A 24,709-nucleotide genomic window follows, 5' to 3' on the forward strand; every position below is an offset into this window, starting at 1 on the left:
AAACACATGGAAACAGATTCAGAGTCAGTTTGTTCATTATTCTTACACTGATTTATGGTTTGGATGTGAATAAGAGCAGCGGTGGAGCATCAGAAACACGTGTCATTCAGAGACTTTAGAAGTGAATGAGATAATGAAGTGATTATTGACCTTATTTTGCTGCTGCGACTTTGTCTTTATAAAGCACATTTGTTATGGCAAAATAAATTATGATGACTAGATAATGACAATTCAGTTTTGATGATGACACTATAATCATGTAATGACCTGTTTCACTGGTTTTATTTAGCATCATTAATTTGTTATATAGTTAATGTTCTAATGATTTTATATTATTAATATAGTTAACGTTGTATTAATGTGACATTGATCGATATGTTAATAAACCCGTCAACTGCGTGTTGCCTCCGATCTTTCGAATATTCTGATCTAAAATGACCCCTGACCTGTAACGTTGTCAGAATAATAATCATACGCTGTTTGTTAATATGCCAGAGGAGAACTGGCACCCCGACTGAGCCTGGTTTCTCCCAAGGTTTATTTTTCTCCATTATGGTCCTGATGGAGTTTTGGTTCCTTGCTCAGTTGGGGACACAACATTTTCAACTAAATATCCAAATAAATTTAATTAGTAAACTAAATTAACCATATAGACTAAATTACTGATCTGCCCACATTGTCACTGTGTGATAATTGAAATGAGCTGATGACATCACCGTTTTCTCCAGAGCGGCTGTACAGCCGAATCAAATTCTGCTGCATTATTTTCCTGTTTAACATTGTGAAGCTGCTTTGAAACAATTTGCATTGTAAAAAACGCTATATAAATAAAGTTGAGAAAGTTAAGATCCAGCAGTGCTTTCATTATCTGACAGAGTTTAAAAACACACAGACATCAGGAATCAGCATATGAACCATATTGTTTCTACCCTGCACTTGGTTGTTTCACGAGCTTCGAGCCTTGAAGATGTTTAAATTCGCTCCCAAACTGTAATTTTGAAAGGACAAAGGGGCAAAGCCACTGGTTGCAGATGTTTTAAGGTAAGTTCATATAATGTTTTCATTAATAATCATTTTATCCCCCTCGAGTCGGCCGTCATACCTTTTTTTAGACTCTTTTTTCTAGTCTTTTCATCATTCAGACATTATACATCATTCAAATCTGTTGAGTTTCATCTTTTTTATGTACAGTCACAATAAGAACAAAATTTTGTGCTTTTTGCAAAATAAAGAAAACAAACATCGATGCGCGATCTGCATCTCTCTTAATGATGTCTAATCTGATTCTCTTCAGAAAATGACCTGTAGCTTAGTGAAAACTTATCACACAAACATGAGACATATATCTAAAGAAACTTTGATATGTCCGGTTTTAAATCATGTAAACCAAAAAAAAAAAAAAACGAATTCTGTGTTTATGTAACCTGTTTGAAAAAAGAGAGATGTCAGTCGTTCGCGAGCCTCTTCATTATCCGGTAATGCGACCACGCCCACTGAGCGTGCACTCTTCGAGATTCAAATACTGACGATCTATGCGTCAACGCCACACATCAACTCAAACAAACACATCAAGTGAAGCGCTACACTTCAGCTACATCGTTTTGAGACGCATTGAGGAATAATCCTGGAATAATTCACCTCATGAAAAGCTGTTCATTTCTGAGAGCAATGGATTCAGAAGTTTATTCTGTTAGCATCTGTAAATATTTAAATGCAAAAAGACGTGAATGAATGATATGAATCCTGCTGCAACATAAAATGTACATCATAGACGCAAGACTGTTTAGACAAGATTTATTTGGCCTGTTTTGAACAGATTATAACGGGCTTATTGTAAATACCATAGTGTCACATCAATAAAGCTTTTATTCACAAATGTCTGCTCAGAATATAGTACCAGTAAAACATATTTTGTTTCATATTGATGTTTAAATATTATAGCCTAATGTTATTTTTAATATATGTACGAGCACAGCATGAGTAATAAAGGACACATCATTTGATGTGCAATATATCAGAAGACATGGTGTTTGTCAGAAATGATTTTTATTTTGTAGAAAGCCTTTCTTTAAAGGGGTCATGAACTGGCATTTTCTATTTTTTTATACTGTTGTCTGAGGTCAACTTATGACGTCTGTGTGGTTTTTACATTCAAAAACATCATAATGAATAAGTAATAGGCTATTTTCTGCCTTGGTTTTGAGGCTTTCTGAAAAACACTCGGTTTTGAACGCACTGAAGACTTGGAAGTAAACGGCCATGGCTAGGATTGGATACAATTTGCATATTTAATGAGCCTCAGCTCCCTCAGTACATGTGGGAATCATCTGGGGAAACGCTCACAGGGCTCATCAAACAAACACAATGATTCAGCTCTCATCCACCCGCGATTGATTGGAATGTTATTTTTGTATTGGCCAGCCCGATGTGAACATAACCGCAAACCGCACACACACACACACACGCTTGGTTGGCCCGATCAGCAGTGATGCCAGTAATGCGTTACTTAGTAACGCGTTACTCTAATCTGACTACTTTTTTCCAGTAACGAGTAATCTAACGCGTTACTATTTCCAAACCAGTAATCAGATTAAAGTAACTTATCCAAGTCACTGTGAGTTACTATTTTTGTCATTTTCCTTAGTAAAAATATATATTTTTGCTTTCTTGTTGAGTCTCACAGGGTTTTTCCTGCATAGAGAATTACGAGGCGGCCCTCCGTCTGTCGACAAAACTCAAGACAGGCAGTCACTTGCTCAGATTAGGCATGTCGTGATAATTAAATAATCATCAGAAATATATATTGTCACATTATCCTTCAGCAATCATTATTAGCATATTATTATTTGCTAGTAGCCTAAGTCATCTAAAGCCATTCCATAGCTGAATGTCTTTCTTCCACTGTAGCTGTCAATCATTCTCCGTTCAGCAAAACTGCGCATTGCGTTCGGTTACAGTCAGCAGCAGCACAGTAAAGCTCACTCCAAGATGATATATTCCCGTTATAATACTTGATATAATTTATCTTCCTGGAGTTTATCTAGCGGTTTCTGAAAGATGTTGTGCTCGCTACCCAGGTGACAACACAAGGACTATTAATTAGCATCACACGCACAATAACCGGATTAAGCAGAGCGGCGCTTTGTTGCCGCTCTGTTTTGAAGCATTTCATATATTTTCATAGTTTTGTGCACTTAAAGATTATTAAAAAATATATTGTTCTCACGGATCTATCATATAATTGTTGTCCCTTTACAGAGCTGCACATTACGTTTACAATAAACTATAAATCTTGTAGTTTTTTATTATTTGTGTAGGCCCATATAATTATTTACATTCATATATAAATATAAATTAAAAATTTAATATAAATTGTTTTTCATAAATGTATTTAATAAGAACACAAAGTAATTTGTACCTTTTCATTAACATGTTTAGATTTTATAAAATTAGTCAAAATATTTTTTTTGGAGATACAATTTCAGGAGATACATTGTTGACGTTACTGTAAAAAAAATGCACTTCCAATAAAGTGTTGGCAAAAACGGTTGTCATTTTTATGTTGAGGCTGCCAAGGTGTTGTCGGCAACTGATGAATGTAACTAATAAAGTAACTTGTAATCTAACTTAGTTACTTTTAAAATCAAGTAATCTGTAAAGTAACTAAGTTACTTTTTCAAAGAAACTGTGGCAACACGGCCGATCAGTGAATAACCGTGACCCGTAAACACACACTCGCACGCAGGAAAGGAATGTTATTTTTGTTTTACTTGGTCGGCCCGATGTGAATATAACAGCATTCCGTACACACACACACACACACACTTGGTCGGCCCGATCAGTGAATATAACCACGAACCGTACATACACACACACACTTCGTGAGCCCTGGCGTTACAAGTCCGAGTCTGATCACGAATGAACCAATAACACCTCAAATAAAGGATTATCCAGCCTGACAGCGTGCTAAGGTATGTAATCAATAGATATCAAACGATATGTTACAATGTGTAAGGTGAAAAATAATCAAAGATATTTGAAATGGAACAAAATCATCTGCTTTGCTGTTAACTGCCATCGTCGTGATCAAGATATTGAAATTGACTCAACCCCTTCCCCCTTAACGCCATCAGAAGGGCCAGGTTGAGTTAGAAAGACAAAAGAATGATTGGCCGGCTGGCCAACAGGTTTTCGCACCTTTGATACAATGGGGGAAGTTTTGTCTGATTGGTTATTTTCAAATGTCTCACGGGTTGGTCTGATTGGTCAGTTTTACAAGAGTCAGGTTTGAATTTGGTGACATCAGGGAAGAGGATAAAAGAGAATTTCATCTGTAGCTCGCTCTCTTTGGTTTCTCTGGCTTTCTCTGGAGAGAGCTATTCTTTAGCTCTCTCTCTCTCTCTCTCTCTCTCTCTCTCTCTCTCTTTCTCTCTTTCTATCTCTCTCTCTCACAGGTAACATTCTAGGCAGAGGCCTACAGAGCATAATTAAGGGTTTATGTTTTACATTTATTTGAAACGATTTTAAGTGTAACCATAACCAGAATTTGTGTTTCCTTTTAGAAGAGATTTATGTCTATGATGTAATTGACATTTTACATTTACTTGATTGTTAATAAATTGTTACATTTTGATCCTTTCTGAATTAATCTGTAATTATTAACTATCTCCAATGTGGAACGTTATAATTGTAACAAAGGGTTAAAACGGAACGATCAAATGTATGATTAACTACCAAATATAGATGACCAAACATTCGGTTGGGATTCTCTTCTAAATGCGACAACTTTGATAAATGGAGTCAGATAAAGAATATTATAATCAAATCCATTCTTCCAGCTGAGACACTGAACGCGTAAGGCCTTCACCGCGGTTCGCTGCCGATCCTTGGAGCGAATTCATGCGGTTTTACAGTTGGTGACCTCGACGTGATGTTGCGAGCAGACGAGCAACGTGTTTTCAGCGAAGTATTGGATTTAAAATCAACAAGAGATTTGAGCTTCTCTTTCCTCAGCTGTTCTGTTGATCTTGTGAATGGATTAAAGCGGACCCTCCGACCAGAATGAGTAAGTAACCCTTCTTTGCCTTTTAGAATTGTTGAGGGAAAGTTTTATTTGCAACTCACACATATAGACACATTTCTAGAACGGGTCGGTATGCCCACTATAGATCGGAACCGTAGAAATCCGATATTGTGTAAGAATTAGACGTGAAACATGACTTTTCAGGGAAATAACAGCAGCAGTGTAGATGAGGAAATTATGGCAATTTTAGGCGTACAATTACAAGATCTCCTCGTTCGATTAAGCGATAAAGGATTGAACCTGAAATGGAGTAACACCGAAATTATATCCTGGTATTCTGCTAAGGGCGCACAGCTCAAATCTGAATCAAAATACAAGAAAATCCCCGCTGCAATTGTTTATTTGCTTCGTCGTAACGATCTCGAGACAATGGCCGAGGGCGAACGAACGATAGCAAATATCAAAGAAATTGAAAGATTGCGATCTGACGAATTACAAAAGTTAAGATCAAAGGTCGAAGCGGTTGCATACGAGCAACAAGGGTGGGCTAGACAGCGCGAAGAAATGGCGACACAAATCGATCAATTACAAAGAAAACTTCAAACCGGCAGTAATTACATATCTGCTCTCGAAGGCTGCTGTGATAATGTAGGATTTCCAGTGGCCGCAGTAAAACAAGCAGCACTGGATGAAACTTTTGAGCTAGCAAAGCCAAATGATAGTGATGACGATGACGCTGCGTTAGGATACAGGCCACAGAGAGAAACTCATAACCGAGCTCCTGTGTTAATGCCTGAACATCTAAAACAACGAAGCCTGATAAAGACTCGCACAAAAGCTAACGACACAGCTAAGAAATCTGTTAAGGTCGCCGTGCTTAAAACTATGACTAATGCGAACGACGAAACCACAACGATCAGCCGTCCGTTAACCTGCGAAGAATGTTCCAGACACAAACAAGTCGTTGGAGTAATGCCAAGAAAAGGGCCGTTTCAACCCTACTGGGAAACATTGATGCTACAGGCTACGGTGTATAAGCTAGAAGTTAGAGACGTGTGGCAAATAGCACTTCTCACTCTCCCTGAAGAGCTCAGACCGAAACTAACCGAAGGCATGAAGTCTGGCAGCATAATAGACCGAGTCCGCAACGAAACAGACAAAGACATATATGAACGACTAAAACAGGCATTATTAGAAATGAGGGGATCGACACACGCAGATTGGGGCAAAATACTAGAAATCAAACAGGCGAGTAATGAAACATTTGAGACATACGCCGAGCGGTTATGGATAACGTACAGAGAACACGCAGGATTAGAAAATGCAGATCGAGACCATGACGCATTATTACAACTTGTGAAAAATAATGCTGGCATCCCAATCCAACGGGCTTTGTCAAATGGCGTCGATCCAGTTAAAAACACATTCCAATCCATAGTAGACTGGGGCTCAAGAATAGAAAATAGATGGAAATCTAAGCTAAATGCTGAAAAGTGCATGACTCCCATAATGCTTAACAGCAATGGGATTAAAAAGCATGTTCACTTTGTAGATGAGATGACTTGCTCTAATGAATCTGAAGCATTTAGTTCAGAAAATGCACAGGAAAGTGTGTCTATTTTAGCTCTTAAGGGGATGCAGGATGATTTGCAAGCATCCGAGAGTCATGAATATACTGAAACTCCAGGAGAAGGTAGCAGACAACCCAACAGACAACCCAATGGCAAAAAGAACAGGTTTTGCAGATCCTGTCAGAAAATCGGACATGTCGATGGGAAATGCTGGTCACTGGGTAACGGGCGACCTCCACCGTATTTTCAGAAAAATAGGAAATTACTTTTTAAAGGCAAAGAAAAGCGCTCATTTGCAGGTAAAACTCTCAGTGAGCTAACTGCAGTGTTCATGCAAGGCCTTCAGCTATTAACTTCACTTGCCAGCGGGCTAGCAGCCTCTTAGCAAGGAGTTTATTAATAAAACATCCAGATTGCAATGATCCTGTTTGTATTTTCAAATTTGTAATTGTATAACACATTGTGCGCATTGATTACACATAATAGTTGTTTGTGTTACAAGATACACATAGACTAGTCAAGTTTATTCTTTAAAACACATGATTGCTTTACTGTAAGTGATGAAACACTTAGGATAAAGGTCGTAGATGCTGCGCATTCTAGGCCATGTATCTTGTGTAAATTGGAATAACTTTAATACTGGAATTGTACAGCAATTTCAAGTTGCATGTGTCAATGTTGAATTTGTTTGTCTCCTATAGTGGAAGCTCTGCTATTTCCCATATAGCTGCAGTAAACCATAAACAGGAACATAGAATTGCCATCTGGCTACAGTGTGAATTACAATTGCATTAACCATGAAAATGTCTTCATCGCAACAGGACTCAATAACTCTGACCTTTGCTATTTCTAATTTGAGCAAGTTCTAATACTCTTCATTGGTTCAATTCCCAGTGCCAAAAAGGAGGGGAATTGTGCTGTTAAATGTGGCACAGATAATAGAAAACCAATTCATAGTTAAATGTGGCACAGATAATAGAAAACCAATTCATAACCAATTCATCCTTCACTCAAAATGACTGTAATGAAGTCTCAGATTGTGAAGGCTCGACTGCCAGAACAGTCTTAATTGTTAATACACAGAAACTACAGCAGCAATTAACTGTGTTTCTCTCTAAATTTGTTTCTCTTTAAATTTGTAATTTGTTTCTATCTCAGGATGACAATTGCAATTCCTTGGAGGACGGACGGCCAAAAGGCCCTCCTCCCCCCTGCATCTCAAAACTGGAGATGTGAGAGATGGGTGCGAATATCTTTATATATATTCGATGAGGTCAATCACACCTCACAATATGTCTACATGACCTCCCAGTGAAAAAACTGGAATTAAATTATGCAACACAGATTGATATTGATTAGATTCCACCCATCTCCAAAACATTAACACAGAACACACCCTACACTCACGACAACATCACCTGGAATAGACCAAATCTATTCAGGCTGAGCACTACACATCATAAACGACAAAGATGACATAGAGTCTAAAAGTGTTACTTCACTAAAGATCTATTGTTCATCTTTTCACACTAACAGATCCAGATAGCTACACTCACACACACACACACACACACACACACACACACACACACACACACACACACACACACACACACACACACAGTTACCAGGAATACCCATTATTGTATGACTAATCATATTTAGATCTACATTAATTACATTGGAAGATTCCTGAACAAACACAGTGGTTATTATATATATATATATGTTTTCATAAATGTGATTGATTTGTTGTTTTTCTTTTATGGTTTATTGATGAGTACCATCTTTTTTTAATGTATCAATTGCACTGACTTTTGCTACATTTCCTTCGAGAAATTCAGACCAAAATGCTCAAATTCCACTACCACCGAAATAGTGGAAAGTTACATGAACTTTGAGTTTGATTTCCGAGTCTTGGTTACACTGAATATTTTGCTAATACTCCTCATGAAAAGGGGGACTTAAAATCAACAATGATTTGTTTTGTTATAATGCATTTTATTTCAATGTTCCCAGAAACAATGTACGAGCTTGTGGAATCTTCTTTTTATTCTCAAACCCTGACCACTTTATTAAGTATATCGATTTAAGGGCTTATTGCCGGAGACCATTTTAATATGACCACATCAGACTTCTGACCAATGAAAAATGCCATGTATGCTTTTGTTCTTTGTTGTGCTTAATCACAGAATACCTGCAGCAAAAGTTCGCTCCTGTGTCCTCAAAAAGAGTGACTGTTCTTGAGGTGTGAAGTAATCAATGGACGTTTTGCATATCAATGATGAAGTTCTCATGCAGGGCTACAAGGACAACAAAGGCTGAAAACTGATCAGCTGCTTTTGCAACAAGTCTGGACGAGAAGTCTGAAGAATAACATTTACACACAACAGAAAGCATATCTTTGTGGACAATGCCACCTTTGGACTCAATGGTTGTGGCCAATGGTGCCAAACGGGGAACTGTAAGGTGAAAAATAATCAAAGATATTTGAAATGGAACAAAATCATCTGCTTTGCTGTTAACTGCCATCGTCGTGATCAAGATATTGAAATTGACTCAACCCCTTCCCCCTTAACGCCATCAGAAGGGCCAGGTTGAGTTAGAAAGACAAAAGAATGATTGGCCGGCTGGCCAACAGGTTTTCGCACCTTTGATACAATGGGGGAAGTTTTGTCTGATTGGTTATTTTCAAATGTCTCACGGGTTGGTCTGATTGGTCAGTTTTACAAGAGTCAGGTTTGAATTTGGTGACATCAGGGAAGAGGATAAAAGAGAATTTCATCTGTAGCTCGCTCTCTTTGGTTTCTCTGGCTTTCTCTGGAGAGAGCTATTCTTTAGCTCTCTCTCTCTCTCTCTCTCTCTCTCTCTTTCTCTCTTTCTATCTCTCTCTCTCACAGGTAACATTCTAGGCAGAGGCCTACAGAGCATAATTAAGGGTTTATGTTTTACATTTATTTGAAACGATTTTAAGTGTAACCATAACCAGAATTTGTGTTTCCTTTTAGAAGAGATTTATGTCTATGATGTAATTGACATTTTACATTTACTTGATTGTTAATAAATTGTTACATTTTGATCCTTTCTGAATTAATCTGTAATTATTAACTATCTCCAATGTGGAACGTTATAATTGTAACAAAGGGTTAAAACGGAACGATCAAATGTATGATTAACTACCAAATATAGATGACCAAACAATCGGTTGGGATTCTCTTCTAAATGCGACAACTAAATGAAATGGAGTCAGATAAAGAATATTATAATCAAATCCATTCTTCCAGCTGAGACACTGAACGCGTAAGGCCTTCACCGCGGTTCGCTACCGATCATTGGAGTGAATTCATGCGGTCTTACAAATGCAATACTATCACATATAAAAAACATGTTTTACTCACAAAAGTGTGTTGCACCGTTCCTGTCGGATCCAATATACAGGTCCTTCTCAAAAAATTAGCATATTGTGATAAAAGTTCATTATTTTCCATAATGTAATGATAAAAATTAAACTTTCATATATTTTAGATTCATTGCACACCAACTGAAATATTTCAGGTCTTTTATTGTTTTAATACTGATGATTTTGGCATACAGCTCATGAAAACCCAAAATTCCTATCTCAAAAAATTAGCAAATCATGAAAAGGTTCTCTTAACGAGCTATTAACCTAATCATCTGAATCAACTAATTAACTCTAAACACCTGCAAAAGATTCCTGGGGCTTTTAAAAACTCCCAGCCTGGTGCATTACTCAAAACCGCAATCATGGGTAAGTCTGCCGACCTGACTGCTGTCCAGAAGGCCATCATTGACACCCTCAAGCAAGAGGGTAAGACACAGAAAGAAATTTCTGAACGAATAGGCTGTTCCCAGAGTGCTGTATCAAGGCACCTCAGTGGGAAGTCTGTGGGAAGGAAAAATTGTGGCAAAAAACGCACAACGAGAAGAGGTGACCGGACCCTGAGGAAGATTGTGGAGATGGACCGATTCCAGACCTTGGGGGACCTGCGGAAGCAGTGGACTGAGTCTGGAGTAGAAACATCCAGAGCCACCGTGCACAGGCGTGTGCAGGAAATGGGCTACAGGTGCCGCATTCCCCAGGTCAAGCCACTTTTGAACCAGAAACAGCGGCAGAAGCGCCTGACCTGGGCTACAGAGAAGCAGCAGTGGACTGTTGCTCAGTGGTCCAAAGTACTTTTTTCGGATGAAAGCAAATTTTGCATGTCATTCGGAAATCAAGGTGCCAGAGTCTGGAGGAAGACTGGGGAGAAGGAAATGCCAAAATGCCTGAAGTCCAGTGTCAAGTACCCACAGTCAGTGATGGTCTGGGGTGCCATGTCAGCTGCTGGTGTTGGTCCACTGTGTTTTATCAAGGGCAGGGTCAATGCAGCTAGCTATCAGGAGATTTTGGAGCACTTCATGCTTCCATCTGCTCAAAAGCTTTATGGAGATGAAGGATTCGTTTTTCAGCACAACCTGGCACCTGCTCACAGTGCCAGAACCACTGGTAAATGGTTTACTGACCATGGTATTACTGTGCTCAATTGGCCTGCCAACTCTCCTGAAGAGAAAGTTGAGAGACGCAAGACCCAACACTCTGGATGAGCTTAAGGCCGCTATCGAAGCATCCTGGGCCTCCAGGCTGATTGTCTCCATGCCACGCCGCATTTCGCATTCTGCAAAAGGATTCCCGACCAAGTATTGAGTGCATAACTGAACATAATTATTTGACGGTTGACTTTTTTTGTATTAAAAACGCTTTTCTTTTATTGGTCTATGAAAAATGCTAATTTTTTGAGATAGGAATGTTGGGTTTTCATGAGCTGTATGCAGAGGTGGGTAGTAACGAATTACATTTACTTCGTTACATTTACTTGAGTACATTTTTTGGGTAACTTGTACTTTTAGAGTAGATTTAAAGATGGGTACTTTTACTCTTACTCAAGTAAATTTCTTGTGAAAAAACTGTACTTTTACTTAGTTACATTCGGTGGCGTTCCTCCGTTACTGTCAAATGGTAATAATTATATTATATATATTAAAATAAGTGAATAACTTTCGCAAGTCTCGCGAAACGTTGGAGAGGCTGCTTCGCGAGAGGTTGCTACGCATCACCCGCTTATAATTAGCGCGCGTTTAGTCGGAAGATGTGAGCTACGGGAGGCAGATTGCCCGTGGCCTCAAGTTCAGTCTATGTTTTCACTCCAAGATGTCAAAAAGAATAGTTTCATAATGCGATGCATGTTGTGTGCACCAAAACGAACTGACATCTCTCAGCATACAAGAATTCCACCCTGAAAAGAACATGTAGCGGTAAGTGTCACAATGATGCCTATATTTGAACACTATTAACGGTCATTTGGTAACTATGGGAAATTTTCCCTTATTATAATACTATTTCACACACTGTCCGAGTGTTTTCCTCATATGCGCTCTTGTGCAAGCAATGAATCGTTTGAATCCTCCAAACAATACACGTCCACGAACAAACGTTCTCATCTTCACATTTACATATCCTTTTCTTCACAAAACGAAACAAATTGAATAGCCTAATGTGACGTCTTGCATTTATACACAAATCCGGACAGACACCTGTCTGAAGTGTAGAAAATACATACAAATAAAAACGGTATTGTATTTTATTCCTACCTAAAGAATAGCCTATATACTTATACAAATATAAGAACAAAGTATGTTTTAAGAAGAGCTCTAGTTAGCCCAGCACACCATTAATTTACACTGTTTAACCATTAATCACACACACACACACACACACACACACACACACACACACACACACACACACACATATATATATATATATTATATATTATATATATATATATATATATATATATATACATATATATACATATACATATAAGGTTCATTAGCTTACATTAGTTAACATGAACTAATAATGATATTGGGGACTGTATTTGAATATAGGTAGTCGAATGCTCATCCACTACGGGGCTCCGGTAAGAAGCGTGACAGGAGACAGGGAACTGTTCAACTCTTTATATAATGTATTCTCCACATACATTTTCATCATCCAGTTGTACACTCGTGATACAAGAGGTATTAAATGTGGTCTTTCTGAAATAAACAGAATAATAATACACATCAGCGTATGTCTAATAACTTTGATTTACATAAACATAAACACCAACTTAATACTGACATGTTATACATGTACCAACGTCACAGAGAGGGGATTAACAGCGGCGAACATATGCACGCGAATTACCGTATATAGCTCTCATATTATAACATAGCACAGGTCAAGTTCGATTGCACCAGCTGAATATTTGACACAACAATGTAATGAACATGCATCACTTATAACTGTGTATAATTAAATAAACTTACATTCAATCACGCACATTAACACCTGTAGAAATGGCGGAGCAAACGGCTGGTGAAAGTGAAAGTCAACACAATAGCGGAATAGCGGAAACTAACGTCACCTAGCGGCATACACGTTTCATAATAAAAGTCCTTCCTGGATACCCATATAGGGAATTTAGAACAGCCGCCCCCAGATTTGCAAAGCTAATATGTATAAGGATAAATTCCCTAGTCCTTGGGCCCAGTGTCAACTCCATCCGGAAGTGCTGGAAGTCTGACCAGTTTAGCCACAGGTCGTAGGTATACGCGATCATTGACCTTGATTTGAGCTGACCTAATGTGTCCATCAGCACTGGGTATCAACTTGACAACCCTACCAGCTGGCCAATGGGCTCTGGGAAGCTGCGGATCCATAATCATCACCACCATGTCCTCAGTTAAATCTTGGGTTTCCCGCTGCCACTTCTGGCGAGTCTGGAGACTTGGGAGGTAATGCCGGATATAATATGCCCAGAAGTGGTCAACAATTGTTTGAGAATGACGCCAGCGGCGCTTGGATAGTGGTTCAGGAGTGTAGATTACCTGGGGGAGTGAGGCATCTCGCCGCCCCATAAGCAGCATGTTAGGGGTAACCGGGTCTATGTCTGCCACATCGGATGAGACATATCCCAATGGTTTGCTGTTGAGGATGCCCTCTACTTCAATCAGTACTGTGCGTAGTACTTCCTCTGAAACGGACTGGCTCCCAACAACTACCCGCAGGGCAGACTTTACTGATCTGATCTCCCTCTCCCATGCACCTCCGTAGTGTGGTGCGGCAGGAGGATTCCTCTTAAAGTTGATCTGATAACCAGCCAGCAACTCTTGCAGTTTGGGTTCCATTACTTTGAAGGCTTCCATTAGCTCGGTCTCAGCTCCTCGGAAATTGGTCCCCTGATCCGAGAAGACTTCGGATGGGGTTCCTCTGCGGGCTATAAAGCGTCTAAGAGCCAACAAAAATGCATCCGTATCAATGCTGTTGAGGAGGTCAAGGTGAATGCATCTGGTCGTCAAGCACTTGAAAATGACTCCCCATCGCTTTTCAGTGCGTCGGCCAATCTTCACAATGAAGGGACCAAAGCAGTCAACTCCAGTTGAGAAAAAAGGCGGTTGGTACAGTCGCAGGCGAGCTAAAGGCAAGTCAGCCATGATAGGCACAGTCGGCTTGGCTCTCCACTTCTGACACACCACGCACTCTCTCTGATGTTGCTTTACTGCTTGTCTGCCCCTCAGGATCCAGTAGTGGCGACGGAGTTCGGCGAAAACCCTGTCAGGTCCTGGATGGAGAAGGTGTTCATCAAAGTGCTTTATAAGAAGTTTAGTCACCTTATGCTGCGGGTGTAAAACTATTGGGTGGATCTCAGCTTGACTTAAGCCATCCAGTTTACGCAGTCTTCCTCCCACACGTATCACTCCCAGTGTGCGATCAAACTCTGGTGCAAGTGTGTTCAGCCGGCTGGATGTAGGCACAGGTTTCACTGCCTTCAAGGCCCTAAACTCTTCTGTGAAGGTCTCCTCCTGGCATTGACTCAATATGAGTGCTTCCGCACTTCGGTAATCAGGGTGTTGCGTGCTCATGTCTTGGGTAGCCGCCCCGTGAAGAAACTGGTAAGTAGCATCAACCAAGTCTTTCCAGGAAGTGTACTGGGATGCATCAGGATTTCCAGAACTTTGATCATTCCCAACTAGACCACAAAAGACAACTTTCCTTGTCTCCGAGATGTCATCTTGGGCCTCCATCAAGGGCATAACTGGCCATTGATCTGGTAGTTCATGAAGGAATTTTGGACCCTGACTCCACCTGCCTGGATTCGCCAGCTCTGTAAGCGTCTTCCCTCTCGTAATATCATCCGCCGGGTTATTGGAGGAATCCACATACCTCCATGAGTGAGGCTCGGTCAACTCTTGGATTTCCGCCACTCTTGTCCCAACAAAAACCTTATATCTACAAGACTCTGACTGTATCCAGGTCAGGACAGTGGTAGAGTCAGTCCATAATGTTACCTCCTCTATGGGGATGGTCAGTTCCTGGCTGAGGAGATTGGCGAGTTGGGCACTGGTCAGAGCCGCGCATAGTTCGAGACGTGGCACTGACAGCTGCCGTTTGGGGGCTACCCTAGAGCGGGCCATGACGAAGGAGGTATGGATCTCTCCGTGTTGCTCAATCAGGAGGTAAGCCACTGATCCGTAGGCCACCTCAGAAGCATCACCAAACACATGCAAGCTAAATTTCGATGTCTCCACATCAAAGTTCGAAGGCAAGTAGCATCTGGGAAGCTTGATCTTGCCGAGGTCAGGCAACTCCTCCTCCCATGTTTTCCACTTCTCTAGCAAGTCTTTGGGAAGGTTCGGATCATCCCAATTCCTTGGTTTGGCCCAGAGTTTTTGGACAAGAATCTTGGCCCGTGTGGTAAAGGGAATGATAAACCCTAGGGGGTCATATTGTGACGCCAAGACCCTATAGATGTTTCTCATCGTTGGGGGGTGCTCTCCCATTGCACGATGCCGGTAGCCCAGATGATCTTCTAGACAGTGCCACATCAAACCCAGAGCTGGTTCCAGAGGATCCGACTTGTACTGCTGCAACCACAGTTCGATGCTCTCTGATCGAGCAGTTGAAGGTAAGTGCTGGATGACTGAAGGGACATTAGAAGCCCACTGTCTTATTTCAAAGCCCCCTGAGGCTAGAAGAGGTCTCATCTTGTCGATCAGTTGCTTAGCTTCCATAGCAGTGGCAAGACTCTGTAGACAGTTGTCTACATAGAAGCTTCGCTCTATGGAATGCAGCACTTCTTCATTTCCTGGCTGCTGGCTGCGAACATGGGCCTGTAGAGCAAAGGTGGCGCCGCAGGGACTGCAGGTCGTCCCAAAAGGCAAGACTTGCCACTCGTAGATGTCAGGCGGATCCTCTCTACGCATATTCCTCCAAATAAACCTCAGCAGGTGTTTGTCTTCAGGTAGGAGTCTCACCTGGTGAAACATTCCGCGTATGTCCCCACTAACGGCAACCGTATGCTGCCGAAACCGAAGGAGAACTCCCAGCAATGAGGCACCAAGAGTGGGACCCGGAAGCAGCTGCTGGTTAAGGGAGACACCCAAATGCACGAAGGAGCAGTTAAAAACCAGCCGGTCTTTGCCATTGTGGTGTACAAGGTGATGTGGTATGAACCATGACTCCTCATTGGGCTGCAGATTCTCTGGTGGTACCTTGACAACGTACTCTGAATCGAGGAGTTTCTGTATCTCAGCTTCATACACTTTCGCCTTTTCTGCATCTTTGCTGAGACGCCTCTCAGTGTTCCTGAGGCTGGACAAGACTGATTCCTTGGTTCCTTTCAACGGTGGGCCATCCCGTGCACGAAGGAGTGGAGTAGCGTAACGACAGATACCATTAACTTCCACACGTTGTGTTCTGGTCTCCAGCATATTCACAGCCGCTTGATCCTGTTTTGATCGTGTTACCAGCTTTTCACTGCGGTATGGGAGGACATCCAGTTGCCACAGTCGCTCAACATGTTGGTAGACAGGATCTCGAATTGGGGTAAGGGAAGTGAATAAGCACTGTGGTGAAGGCACTTGATGTGGGAGAAGTCCATCTGGTCCCTGGAGAACCCAACCGAGCTGTGTACGTACAGCTGCTGGTCCACCAGCTGGTCCTAGTCTGATGGGCTCCTTACCTGTGATCAGGTTTGGGCAGTCAGACCCAATTAGTAGAAGGGGCTGCACCTTCTCAAAGGATGGAAGCGGAATCCCTCTGAGGTGGTGATAGCATCGCTGGAGCCTCTTGATGGGATAAGTTTGCTCGGTTAATGTAAGGAGAGGAGCAGTAAACACATTTCTGAGGCTGTACTTCTCTTGTGGACTTGACGGTGTGGAAAGCAGCAGATCGATTGACTGTCCCTTTAACTCAGTGACATCATGTCGGATGGTGCGAAGGGCCATAATCTCTTCCCTACCCGCAAGTCCTAGCTGCTGAACTGCTGCTGGAAGAACAATGCTCCGCTGGGCCCCATCATCCAGGATAGCATATGTAGGTACAGACCTCTGGCCCTTCCACAGTAACACTGGGACGACTTTCAGGTAAACGCGTCCTGTTGAACTAGGGGAAGTCAGATATGCTCGATCCTCAGATGTGGTAAGTAGCACAAGGTTGGGACCCTCCTTGGCGATGGAATGCAGGACACTGAGGTGTATACTGCCACATTCTCTGCAAGGTTTCTTTAGTGTGCATTCCTCACATTTATGACTTGTACGTCCACATTTCCAACATCTCTTGCTGTCCTTTATCCACTTAAGTATCTGTTCGGGTGAGCGCTCAGTGATTTCACTGCACTGCGACAAGTAGTGCTCTTGACTTTTACAGAACAGACACAGACGTTTCAGTTTCTTAAATGATTGCTGAGCATGAGCAGACTCTGTGTGGACATAATGTACGGTACTGACCTCTTTGGGTTGTTCGCTGCCATGATAAACTGCAGTGATTCGAGTTTGAGGTTTCGGAATGGGTTGGCGTTCTCTGCGTGGGATTTGAACTCTCTCAGTCTGGTAGCGCTGTACCATTTTAGATGACAAACGCTGTGCTTCTGCCTTCACTTTCAACCAGTCAGCGAGGTCATGGAGGTTATACGGGTTTAGGCTGTCAGTGCTCAGTCTGCCTCGCAACTGGAGATGTTCAATAAAACTATCCCTGTAGTGCTTGGGTAGCTTACTGAGTAGTCTGTCGACATGGCCCGTGCAAGTGAGTTCTCGTCCCTGTGGCCCCTCTAGTGACATTAGCATGCCTACCAACAAGTCAACATTGAGTGCAAAACTCTGGAAAGCCTTTGCATCCCCAGCTCTAATATCAGGCGAATTCAACAGGGATGCAATTTCACTTTGTGCCAACTGATGTGGTTGGCCATACTGACGTTGCAATGCTGCCATGGCTACTGCATAGGGTGCAGGATGATGCCGGCATGCTTGGGCGATAAGCCTTGCTTCCTCCAGGACTAATTGTTCCATTAGCACCCTGTATTTATAATGTTCAGTAAGCTCAGTGTGAGGATTGAGGAGATTGTCCAAAGCCATCTTTAGATCCGTAAACTCTCTCTCACTATCATTCACAAGCTTAGGTAATGTTGGGATTGGAACTGGCTGGAGCGGAAGTGCTGCAGGTGTTGGCTGGTAAACAGGGGTTGGAGGTGATGGCGGGTACATCGCAGGAGAGCCATACCAGGTCTGTCCTGGAATATAAGTAGAAGGCTGTGTGACATAATGCCCTGTGACTGATGGTGGAGGGCGATAAGGGTCTGGCACAGTGAATGACTGTCGTTGTAGTTGGCGTGGCACAGTAGTCTGCAACTGATAGACAGATGGAACATGAGTTATGTGGGCTGTTGTAGTTAAAGGCAGCTTCACTGATGTAACAGTACGTGGCAATGATGAGGTAAGCTGACATGAAGGACGAAAATCTAGCGTACTAGATAAGGGTTGCTGATGCAGCGTTGCATGTGGGGCAGATAAAGGGGAGACACCAAGATATGGCGGAGTCGTACCATACGTGGCATTAGGCGTAGTTTGTGTCATGTGCCATGGCGCTGACTGTTGAGAAATGTCTCTGGTTGCCACAACAGCTGGGAATGGTTGTCCTGGATACAGGATTGGGATAGATGGCGCTGCAGTAGCTTTAAGTCTGACCACAGGTGGTGAGATAGCTCTAGCCTGTTCTTCCTCATGTAGTGAAGGTGAAACAGTGCCACTGCTGAGTGACCCACATTCGGATTGACTGTGATATTCTCGTTGAGCTATTGGTAAACTAGAATGACTATAAGATCTCTCTGCATCTAGCTGTTTGGCACGAACACCAGCTCCATTATCAATGTTGCCCAAATAACCTGTAGCTTGACCTGCTCCATACTGCACCAGAGATAACTCACTCATAGGAAGCTGCTCCACAGTCGAGACTGGCTCGGCCTGTCCACTGAGGTTTAGCTGTGCTGTTGGGTGATCCATCCTTCGTTGGTGGTATGAACTGTCATACAGCACAGGGTCTGGTATGAGAGATTTAGGTAATGCGTGGTCATAAGCTTGCAGACGTGTTGAAAGCTGACGTACTCTGGCCTGTGGTCGAACAGGATGTGTAGTATCAGGAGAGTAATGCTGGCTCTGTTGCTCCATATCACCGTAATGAGTGTAGCGATCCGGCTCGAAGGACCATCTATTGGGGACTGTATTTGAATATAGGTAGTCGAATGCTCATCCACTACGGGGCTCCGGTAAGAAGCGTGACAGGAGACAGGGAACTGTTCAACTCTTTATATAATGTATTCTCCACATACATTTTCATCATCCAGTTGTACACTCGTGATACAAGAGGTATTAAATGTGGTCTTTCTGAAATAAACAGAATAATAATACACATCAGCGTATGTCTAATAACTTTGATTTACATAAACATAAACACCAACTTAATACTGACATGTTATACATGTACCAACGTCACAGAGAGGGGATTAACAGCGGCGAACATATGCACGCGGATTACCGTATATAGCTCTCATATTATAACATAGCACAGGTCAAGTTCGATTGCACCAGCTGAATATTTGACACAACAATGTAATGAACATGCATCACTTATAACTGTGTATAATTAAATAAACTTACATTCAATCACGCACATTAACACCTGTAGAAATGGCGGAGCAAACGGCTGGTGAAAGTGAAAGTCAACACAATAGCGGAATAGCGGAAACTAACGTCACCTAGCGGCATACACGTTTCATAATAAAAGTCCTTCCTGGATACCCATATAGGGAATTTAGAACAAATGAACTGCACTTATAAAGCACTTATTTATCTTTATGTTAATTTAAACATTTACTAATGCATTATTAAAATATTGTTAACATTAGTCAATGCACTGTGAACTAACATGAATAAACCATGAACTGCTGGATTTTTATGAACTAACGTTGACAAAGATTAACTAATGCTGAACAGAGGTGTTGTTCATGGTTAGTTCATGTTAACTAATACATTAACTAATGTTAACTAATACAACCTTATTGTAAAGTGTTACAGAGAGGTGTGTGAAAGCTCTCCAAGTAGCCTGAAATTCAGGGTTTTCGCTTCTTATCAATCAGATCGAAAGTAACTAGTAACTAACTACTTGAGTAGTTTTCTCATCGAATACTTTTTTACTCTTACTCAAGTAAATATTACGATTGTTACTTTTACTTTTACTTGAGTAAATATTTCAGTGAGTACTTGTACTTTTACTTGAGTACAGATTTTGGCTACTCTACCCACCTCTGGCTGTATGCCAAAATCATCAGTATTAAAACAATAAAAGACCTGAAATATTTCAGTTGGTGTGCAATGAATCTAAAATATATGAAAGTTTAATTTTTATCATTACATTATGGAAAATAATGAACTTTTATCACAATATGCAAATTTTTTGAGAAGGACATGTAGAAGGCACAGCATTGTGTTTTAATCTCACTCTTTCTGCAAATCCAGTCTCGACCTCTATCTTGTTTACAATCGAATCCGCTGTGAAATGAAGCAGACAAACGCGCAATGTCTTCCCCACATGAGCTGGAGTATAGTTCAACCACTCATTCCTAATAGTAGAATCAGAAGGAAGCTTATGTAGGGACTGTGTTCTTCCACAACCAGGTACAGCGCAATGTATTATTGCACTGCAGAGGCGCATTTCTGCGTCCTATTACATCAGTGGTTGACATATTTCTGAGAGCTCTCATTTTTTGGGCCTGGTGTCAATAAAAGCTTTTCTTTGACTAACAAGGAAGTTTTCAGCTCTGAAACTTAAATTATGTTTTATATCACAATTAACTTTTAAATATCAAAGGCTAAAGGGAAAGTTGATTTCTCAGTTCTTCACCCCATTTAAAGTGAATTTTGTTTTGTATAAATTGTATCTTAATTGTAATCAATGTTTTTAATATATTTGCTTATTTAATAAGAAGTATGTGTATATCTGTGAAAACAGAGGAAAGAGTCATTTGTGTCACTGCAAATTGAACAAGTGAGTCAAATGAGTCAAAACAAGTGATATGACTGTAAGTAAAACGCCTGCAATTGTCAATATGATGAGTATGGTACTTGATATTGATATGTAAAACACATACACAGTATGTAAATGTTAAGGGACCTCAGGTCTCAAAGAACCAACGATCCGGTTAAAATACACCGGTTCACCAATTTTGAAACAAAATGATTCCCGGAAGTGAATCAACTTCTCAGGACCACGACAACTTTCAAAGTTTAACTTTCAACGATTGCCGTGTGCTGGGCCAGTGAGGTCATTTGATGCATGTGTGGTATAAAAAGTCTTTTTACATTCATAAATTCGTTTTTGTTAAGTGATGTATTTAAAAAAAAAAATCTAGTCAAAAAAGCACATGGATACTTTTGTGAGGGAAAAACTCCTCGAGTGGCAGTTACCCAGTCTTATCAACAATTTTAAATACAAGTTCATGTTTCTTAAACACTTTTTGCAGCTTTTAAGTTACATATTTAATTGATTGCCTGTGATAATCAACTCGCCCTCGCTTAACTTAAAAACGCATATAAATTGCATCGGTGCTATCAATATTCAGGTTACTCACAGTGCTACCGACTCTATTGGTGCTGAAATTCATAAACTTGTGATTCGATTCTGATCTTATCGATTCATTCGGATAAATAAGTAAAATACCTCAATAACTCAAGAATGCTATAAACAAAGGAGCCATTTCCGCTGGTATTTGTATTAAAGGTTAAATTAACAACTTAATTAATAAAATATTTTGGTACAATAATGTTAATTACTCACGCCCATGCTGCCCCAGTTGTATATGACTTTCTTTCTTCTGTGTAACACAAATGGGAGTTAAGAAAAATATTACATTTCTCTGACTCAAAATAACACAAGTGGATGGGTCCCTTCAAATTGACGCATCGTAAACCACACAAAATTATCAGTTCCAGTTATGGGTGTAACGATACACACAACTGATGGTTCGGTTTGTACCTCGGTTTTGAAGTCACGGTACGATACAATACAGCAGGGGGAGAAAACTACAAATAAAATTGCTTTTTTTAATTTACTGAACAAATTGTGTCTCAATAGCAAGTACAAGCTTGCTATTGCTACACTAGAAAATCAAATTAGTTAGACTTACTTCATAAAAACATGCAAACCGATTGCCTTAAAAAACAAGTAAAGTGAAATAGGAATAGTATGTTGAGCTGACAAATGCTTAGTTAGTATAATTCACTTACATAAGAGCTCTAGTCACAAAAAAAACTGAATGTTTTGATGCTGAATGTTGACGTGTGTGTTTGTGTGTGTGTGTGTGTGTGTGTGTGTGTGTGTGTGTGTGTGTGTGTGTGTGTGTGTGTGTGTGTGTGTGTGTGTGTGTGTGTGATTTTAAAATATTATTTCTCAACATTAGAAACAGACTAGTTTATGATATGTTAGAAGTTAGTCACCTTTTAAAAGCAATTTATTTATTCCTTCCCTTACTTTAAATCAAATAACTGTGATTTATTGTTGCATTCATGGGAAGAAAATTACAACTACAGTAAAATAAATGAAGTTCAAGAGCCCAACCAAAGAGAACACGCGTTTACATGGAGCACTGTAATCGGTTTAAAAGTCCAATCCGAATAAAAATACTCCATATAAACACCTCAATCGGAATAAAAATGGCCAAACCGAATGAAATTGTAATGGGTTTGAGAGAGGTGGGATAAACCTTTTCATGAACCGATCAAACGAAAAATTCCACCATGTAAACGACATGATCCGATTACTTTGAGTGCTCATCTTTCTGTGACGTGATATACAGCGCACGCCTCCACCACTGAAGAGGTATACACACCAGGCTAATGCTGACAAGAAAGGAAAGTTCATTTTTCTAAGGTATTAAACTTTTTATTTCGTAACATGTTATAAACATGTTATGAGAGAGAAGCAATCGAACTTCAGGGAGAACTAGTCTGTGAGTACTGTTTACATTTTCTTAAGTGATCTGTAGTTCAGCTGTTAGTCAGAACGTTGTCTGTGTGCTGTAGTTGGTTGTCTGTTTGCTGAAAGTTTGTTAGTCACGTGACCTCACGCGAACGCGTTTCACTGGGAGTAGCCATCTGTATTCAATAAGGACAATTAACGTGAGTATAAGTGAGCGGTTCTCCGCGGCAGCCCTCGTGTGAAGCCCTCCTCGTGTGAAGACCGAAGAGTTTAAAGACCATTCGACTCTACTCTGTGCGACTCCACTCAAGCAAGGACACGACAAGGCACTTGAGTATAGCTTTCCTTCTACTTTGTCCACTTTTGTGTTTTGCTTGTTTTGCTTGTTTTGCTTGTTGTTATCTGTTTGGTTCTCTGACCCGTATTCACGATGTGCTTCAAAATTGCTACTATTACCTCAAACACCCGCAAGTCACGCTCATCACGTTCTAGACACCGCAATCCTAATAATCTGCGTAGTGTACCTATTTCCTCTACTACATTAATGTCCATTCCAATTGGTCTGTGGAATTGCCAGTCTGCTGTAAACAAAGCAGACTTTATTTCATCTTTTTCCACTCATTCACATCTCAGTCTCATGGCTCTAACTGAAACCTGGATCAAACCAGAAGACACTGCCACTCCTGCAGCTCTCTCAAATAATTTCACTTTTTCACACACCCCTCGCCCGATTGGGAGGGGTGGAGGTACTGGTTTGCTCATCTCAAATGATTGGAAATTTGAGCCCATTCCTTCTCTATCTGGCAACCGCTCTTTTGAATCACACTCAATCACTATCACTCACCCGGCTAAAATCCATGTTGTAGTTATTTATCGCCCTCCAGGTCAACTGGGTAACTTCTTAGAGGAATTGGATATTTTCCTCTCTCACTTCCCTGAGGATGGCACTCCTTTGGTACTGCTTGGTGACTTCAACATCCACCTTGATAAACCCCAGGCTGCTGACTTCACCACTCTTCTGTCCTCATTTGACCTCATGCGAGTATCTACTACAGCTACTCACAAATCAGGTAACCATCTGGACCTTATCTACACGCGCTATTGCTCCACAAACAACACTTTAGTTACTCCACTGCACATCTCAGATCACTTTCTCATCACTCTTAACCTCATACTGACTCCTGACACAACACACACTCCCCCACAGATCACCTTTCGGCGTAATCTACGCTCGCTCTCTCCCTCCCGCCTATCCACTATGGTTTCATCCTCACTCCCTCCACCTGCTCAGTTCTCAGCACTAGACACTAACAGTGCTACTGACACTCTTTGCTCCACTCTAACATCCTGCTTAGACAACCTCTGTCCCCTTACATCCAGGCCAGCCCACACCACCCCCTCTGCCCCCTGGCTGTCTGATGTTCTCCGCGAACATCGCTCTGGACTTCGGGCGGCAGAGAGGAAGTGGCGCAAAACTAAAAACGCTACTGACCTAACCCTGTATCAGTCTCTTCTTGCTTCATTCTCTACTAATGTCTCCACTGCTAAAACTACATACTACCACAACAAAATCAACAACTGCTCTGACTCTCGTGCACTTTACAAAACATTCTCTTCACTCCTTTGTCCTCCTCCTCCCCCTCCTTCATCAACTCTTACAGCTGATGACTTTGCATCATTTTTCACAAACAAAACCTCCTCCATCAGCAGTCAATTCTCCACACCACAAACTGACACGCACATCTCAACAACCATCACACACAC

At 41.1% G+C, this 24,709-nt stretch overlaps 2 protein-coding genes across 2 annotated transcripts in view; one reads left to right on the forward strand and one right to left on the reverse strand.

Annotated features, from left to right (window-relative positions):
• The window catches only part of LOC307120795 (C-type mannose receptor 2-like), a 313,286-nt gene that overhangs the window by 108,720 nt on the left and 179,857 nt on the right, over window positions 1–24,709 (forward strand). The window lies entirely within an intron of this gene.
• LOC307120786 (C-type mannose receptor 2-like) overlaps window positions 1–24,709 on the reverse strand; it is a 29,059-nt gene that overhangs the window by 1,306 nt on the left and 3,044 nt on the right. The window lies entirely within an intron of this gene.

This window comes from Gobio gobio (assembly GCF_949357685.1).
Source record: "Gobio gobio genome assembly, chromosome: 2".
Lineage (NCBI taxonomy): Eukaryota > Metazoa > Chordata > Actinopteri > Cypriniformes > Gobionidae > Gobio > Gobio gobio.